General features: G+C 28.8%; 1 protein-coding gene across 1 annotated transcript in view; it reads right to left on the reverse strand.

The window, feature by feature from the left end:
* LOC108686997 (MAP kinase-activated protein kinase 2) overlaps positions 1-4,158 on the reverse strand; it is a 28,244-nt gene extending 24,086 nt beyond the window's left edge. Inside the window, exon 1 of the mRNA XM_018192554.1 lies at positions 3,610-4,158. The gene's annotated coding sequence lies outside the window, so the exon portion shown is untranslated. The remainder of the gene's footprint in view (positions 1-3,609) is intronic.
* Between the last annotated feature and the right edge of the window lie 2,995 nt (positions 4,159-7,153).

Raw genomic sequence — 7,153 nt, forward strand, 5'->3', positions numbered from 1 at the left:
TTAATTAGCATGAGACGTTTCTAGACCCTCGAATCGATAAATTCAATCCCAATCAATATTTCAATCTAAGCCTTTATAAACATTCGCATACATCTTATCACAGAAAATTTTAATTGCGTGCCATAGACGAGTTTTCTTCATACGTCTTTCTTGGAAAAGTCTTCTGAGAAAAAAGATGAATGAAAACAAAAATGCAAAAAAAAGATAGACTCGACGTAATCGCATGTCATGTAACGTCTATTTCTATCAATGGAGATTAAATTTAATCTCGTTTAACTCATTCTTTATCTTTTTCCAATTCTTAGAATTAGAGAGAAAGATTAAAAGTATGTTAACAGAAGTACCAAGTCATTTTTTAACTTAAATGTTTCTCTATTATTTATATTAAAATTATATATTTTTTGTATAAAAAATACGATTTTGAAATTTTGTACTATTCAATAATTATGTACTTTATAATGATGAAATATTATTCCCTATCACTTTCTCTATTTTAATAGTAATTTATTCGCTTGATTCTTTTATAATTTCAATATAAATCGATATAAAATTCCATTCAACTTACTCTTCATCTTTTTTCAATTTTTAGAACTAGAAAAAAAAATAAAAAGTTAATTGAATAAAAATTGAAATTAAATTACATTTTTTTTTGTAGAACCGAGTATTACTGAATAATAAAATCGCTTGTTTTCTAACATTAAACCGAGATTAAAATTAATCCATATTGAAAATGGCATTAATATTTGACGAGATTAATTCGAGGTTGATTCAAAAAGCGAAGAGACAAGGTTTATCGATCAAAGGGCTCGAAACGGGACACAACGCGCAGACAAAGGACACATATACACACATACACTCTCTTCTCTCTTTGTTTCTCGTCACGCGATTGTTGCGGAATATGATGTTGCCTTGGAATTTTGTTTGCCCAACATGAGAGAATCGCGAGAATTATATACAGATACGATGGGATGTTACAGGCAACGATGGCATGGATTACGTTTGATGTTTGATGTGGGAGGAAATAAAATCAAAAACCACATGCCCCGTTAATATCGACGGTAATTGCAAAAGAATAACAATAAAGCCCTCAACATGCAAAGTCATGGATAACATTAATTCCAATTTAGATATTCATAGATGGCTCTTATATTTAAGACCATCTTAAGTATAGTCTTAAGATGTTATGAACCAATCGTATTAGAGAATCGTATTAGCATCTTAAGACATTATTTAAAATGATCTTAAAAATAGAATGGAAGATGAATACACACTGCCCTTAAAATCCCTCTTACTCTGATATTTCAATTTCCAGATTCCTTGTTCAATATATTTAACGATTAAATGACATTGTATCACAAAAAATCGTCACTCCTCGAACATGTCTCTCTGTTTCGCAAACGTTTAAAGTTCAAATATATTTTTTATTATAACTACTGCAACTTCACGATAAATAAAAATGTAACATGCAGAGATTTCAAAAATTGAAGAAAAATATAACGAGCACATTTTTTTTTCCTTCAAATAAAACAAATATTTTTAATAAAAGTTCAATCATGCAAATAAGTGATAAAAAATGCTTTCTATTTTACGCATGATGCGTATAATGTATCATTTTATTCTTATTTATTATTAACACTAGAAGTATAAAATGATCATTATTGATCGTTTCTATTTTTTAGATTAATATTATATTTTTTGTGTAAAAGATAAGATTCTGAATAAGATTTCTGATTATTTATTTTTCAATATGTTTTTTATAGTAATGAAATATTTAATTTTTTATCACTCTCTTTATTTTCTTAATAAGTTTTCCTTTGATTTTTTCAATAAGTAAAACATTGGTACTTTTAGTATTAACATTCAGTAAAAAAAAAAAATAAAATGAGTGAAAGGTAGAGATCGAATGTCCAAAGTTGAGATGAAAACCAAAAAAACCTAGAAGTTTTGAATAAAAAAAATTTAGTAAAAAAACAGTTGTTTTTCCTTAATTGCTGTAAGTTTTTTACTCCGCTATATATTTTTGAAGCATTTAATGGTTTTGACGCTGTAGTACCGTTCTAGAATTCAATTTTTGCATTTATTTAAAATATTTCTGTGAAAAGATAACAAAAGAAAAATGTAATACAATGATTAACAGTGGCAGTGATCAGTGGCAGCATAGATATAAGTAACTACTGTTTACAATTATTCAGATGATATTTCATATTGTACTCCAATTTTAAAAATGAAGTAAATGTTCTCTCTCTCTTTCTCTCTCTCTCTCTCTCTCTCTCTCTCTCTCTCGCACTATTTTTATACAAATAATTTTTTTATTAAAATAATTGATATTGCTTTTGTTGTATTTTATTGTAATTGTTGCATATTTTAAAATATAAATTAGTAAAACAATGTTTATTGGATTATCCCCAATTATTCTTGAATCGATATTATATTAGGATTTCGCATCAATAATTAAAATTTAAAATTCTTATAATTATACTACAATAATATAAAAACAATGTCAATTAATTATGTATAATCTGTATTAATTAATAAAATATTATCTGTTAACAATAATATGAGCATTTCTTATTTAGCTTTTAAAATCGGAGTAGAACATAAAATATCTGTCGTCTAAATAATTATAAGCGATAATATACTTAGACTTTAAATTATTATCGATAAAGAATATCAATTCATTAGGCACCGCAAAGATGTTTTCACCTTGATTTGAAATTATAAAAAAAAAAACATTAAATAATGTCGAAATAACATGGATATCGAACATTTTAACCATGAATATCAAGAAAATAAATTCTATATCTTTTTCAATATATTTCATAAATTCTATCTATTTTTCATGAATTCTACATCGTTTTCGGTAAAAAATCGTTTTTTTTTTTATAAGAAATAACGTTTTTTATTTGGTATTTTTTAACGAAAAACCTGCTTTTTTATCTCTATTCCAAAGATAAAATGATACATAATGCGGATCATGCATCAAATGAATCGCATTCAAAAACACAACCAAAGTTTCGTTTTTTTAAATAAGATAAATATTTTTATATATATCGTCAATAAGAATATTTGTAACTATTAGATGTGGGAAAAAGTTCATGGCGTTTTTTTAATGCCATCTAATAGGAAAAACGCCACGAACTTTTTCCCATACCTAATATTTTTAATATTTAATATATTTGTATCTAATATCTTTAATATGTCGATATAATAAATATTAATAAAAATCAGGCAAATAAAAAATAAATAATAAAAATATTAAAAAATCGCGTTTCTCAACCTATTTCTACTATCTTCGTTTTATGAGAAGATGGAATTGTAGACAGGATAGAAGGTTTTAAAAACAGATGATTCATTCAAACGCTGCATCACTGTATCTCGAGTAGAGCGCTCAAAATCACTCTCCCCTCGCATTTAAATATAAATAAATGTAGCGGTAAAAATAAGTGACACAGAGCAGTTTGAACACGAACATTCACTTAGTATTTATGTGTATGTACATATATATATATATATATTCGAGGAAAATACTCGAGCACGAAAACGAACCTAGGGATCCGATCGGTTCGAACTGTCAAAACAACATGGAGTCAAAGAATGAGTATTACATACCCGACAACGTGCACCTCTCTCGTCGCGGCTTAAAATTTCTCGTTACGGTTATTAATCACGCGATGCGGACCGAGCTGCCCTCGCCGGCATCGTTCACGCGTAGCGTCGATCGAAGTCGAAAAAATCGCGCGGCGATTCACCGCACCGATCGCGCTAACACAATGGAAAATAATCGCGTCCCGAAGAAAAACTGCACTACAAAAACTGGGAACTTGACAAAATCACGGTGAAGAACGGAACGTAGAAAGAATTTCCAGGAAGGTGCGCTGAGTCGACCGGTCTTTTGTACATCACTCGTCGCCGGTACGCTACAAACGCTCGTGCGAGAACAGACGCCGTCGGATTGTAAGATTGCACGACGTTAAGCAATCGACCAAGCTGGACGAGCGACTGCGAACAGTGCGAACTCAGCGAACTGCGATCAGTGCAATCGTTCCGTCGCGTCGTGCTCGGCTCTGGTCGGGTCGGATCGCGCAACCACCGCGGAACGCGGAACAGCACGCGATTTCGATGTCTCGATATGCGAGCGCTTACTCTGCGTGCGGACGGGATGCGAAGGTCTGCGGAGGTCTGCGGAAAAAACGACTCGCATCTCGCATCTACATCAATGTGTTACACAGTGGCGCACACTAGCGGCGGTAAATGTCTCTCGATCTCTTCCAGTTGCTGCGTTCTAAGCTTTATTCATTTTGGCGTTCACAATGCTTTAAGCATCATTTCATCCTTGTTTTAGTAAATATTAAACAAGGATAATTGATGCTCATAAGCGTTGTGTGCGGCAAAGCGAACGCAGTCTTAATATTCTCACTGCTAGTATTGAAAATCTATAGTACGTGTGATATTGTATACTATAGAGTTTGAGAACTGGAGGTGAATATCGGATCTCGCGGCGGTCTTGCGCCGTGACTCACTTGTCTGCGCAAGACCGCTCTCAGAATAGCAAATTAATAGCGTTTTTCATTGGCAGAATTATAGGATAACTGTCCCTATTAATATTCCTTTTAGCTAATTTGCTTATTACTGAATTAATTATTATATTAAATATTATATTAAATATTATATTAAATATAATTTTAAATGTTTCAATGTCGGTTTTTCAATTATTTCTTTTTCTTATAATATTTCTTTAATTTAAAAAATGTTACTTTATATACTTTATAATGTTTTTCAACATAAAAATTATGTTTTTGTTAAATGAGTTCTCCAAATGGCTCTATTAAAATACCTCCAATTAATTTGTGTACTTATCCACATTTGACTCATTTTATAGTTGTCAAAACAAGTAATAAATTTAAGCTAATTATTTAAGTAAATATTACATAAATCATTATTTCAATTATACTTATTTCAATGAACATTAACGTTCTCAGCTCCAATATAGGGCTCATTAGCTTAAAATCTTGCGGTACGTATTATTGGATTCATAAATAATACATAAATTTAATTCCTCATATCTTTTGAAAAATGTTTAAAATATTGTACTTTAATTAGTTAAAAAATAAAATATTATCTTTAGGGTATCGTGTATACTTTAATAATTTAACTTAACAAAAAAAATTTTTTTTCTTATTTATTCATGCTAGTTTTCTTTATGATTCATTGAGATACAAAAACACATTAATAGAGACAAACACAGTAATAGGGACTGTTACATATTCAGCGCACTTAAAACTGTTGTACACAAATCAACATAAAAATGACAAAATGTATGTTTAAAAAATATATAGAAACGAATTAAACTGCGAAATCCTCAATACATTTTATCTATTGCTATTTGATAAAGTATACATTGGACATTTTATTAGTTGAAATATCCTACTTTTACATTCAAATTAGATGAGTATGTATATCAGTAATGCTTTGTGCACTGAATGCGCACCAATTCTGCCAATGAAAAACACTAATAAGGTGACTTTTAACTTTGATTAGTTAATTGGTTTAAACTATCAAATAACATCCGTATTATTTTGTTAATATAAATAGAATCATTATTTTTTTTGTTATCTAGCCTATAGAAAAAAATTTAGATTAATGCAAATTTTATGAAATTTTGCTCTAAATCTTGCTGACTTAATTATAAATCGCAGTTATTAACTTGTCAAATAATTCTTCTATCATTTTATTATGGACATTTTTAATTTTTTATTGTTCGATAGAAAAAAAGGAAGATTAGATTAGGTAACGAAAATGTAAACTAAATAATTTTACTGATTAAATTAATCGGCAATAATCAAGTAATATCTGTATCATTTTGCACAATAGAATTGTTAATGTTTTGTTTGCTACATAAAAGAATTAGATTATAAATAACAAATAAATTATACAGTTTGATTAATTTGTCAAATAATATTTTTATACCATTGCATCATGGATGTAACTTTTATTTTGTTTATTTTATTTTGTTAACATAAATAAAATTATTAATTTTGGTAATTAATTGTTTGATATAATAAAAGGAAGGATTAGATAACAAATTACAAATTTATTGTTGAAATTTTACTTTAATTCTGCTACTTGAATTAATCGCCGATATAATACATGTATATAAAGTTTTGTAAATAGAAATTTGGTTGAGTCATCCTAAAAGCAGTAGTTTGATCTTACATTTAAAGTTATCTTGAACTTGATCTTGAATAACATTTAGATTCTTCCATTCAGCGAACGAAATGACTATATATATATATATATATATATATATATATAGAGAAATATATCTTGAAATCATACTTAAGAATCTCTTAAAATGATGTTAGACATAAGATTGACTACAAGAATCTCTTTTTTGAAGGATCTAACATAGATCTTTCAAAGAGAGAAAAAGGAACAAAATTTTTCGATGAGCGACTTTATCTTCAACTTCGCAACTTTGATAGAAAGAATGTAATTCTCATTTACTTCTAAACTTAATTTTAATTTCTTCATCTTACAAATATCTTTCTCATTCCTAATTATGACTCGAGGCCGTATCTCGAGCTGAATACTGACTGACGTCACACAAGCGTCACGCCATTCGCGGAAACCGCGCTTTCTCTAGAAAGTTTAATCCTTTCGCCGAGCCACAGGGATATTGACTCTTGAAAACATTGGCGATTTTATCAAATTATTATGCAAAATTAACACTAAGTTTCGCTTTTATTTCAATGGTAAAATTATAAAAATGCATTAGTAATTAATTTCTAACATTTTATAAAAAAAAGAATCAGAAAACTATTGAAAAATATTGATAAATTTGAATAATAAATGTTTATGGAATGACCTGAAATATTTCCATTTCTAACTTCTTTTTGTAGAAATACATGAGGTCTGTTTTTTGTAGTTGAACTATGCAACTTTTGAAACTTGAGATAGGTATATGTTTGATTTTGTCGAAAGCGAGAAAGAATTCTAGTGCAGTTTAGTGCAGGAACAGAAAACAGATCAATGGATTTTGAACAATGGCGAATAAAATATTGCAATGAATTTTAAATAATTTAGGATCAAGGAATAAAAATAGGATCAAGGAATAAAAGCTGCATTTATACATACATACATATATATATATATA

This window comes from Atta colombica, unplaced genomic scaffold (genome assembly GCF_001594045.1).
Source record: "Atta colombica isolate Treedump-2 unplaced genomic scaffold, Acol1.0 scaffold198, whole genome shotgun sequence".
NCBI classification, from domain to species: Eukaryota; Metazoa; Arthropoda; class Insecta; order Hymenoptera; family Formicidae; genus Atta; species Atta colombica.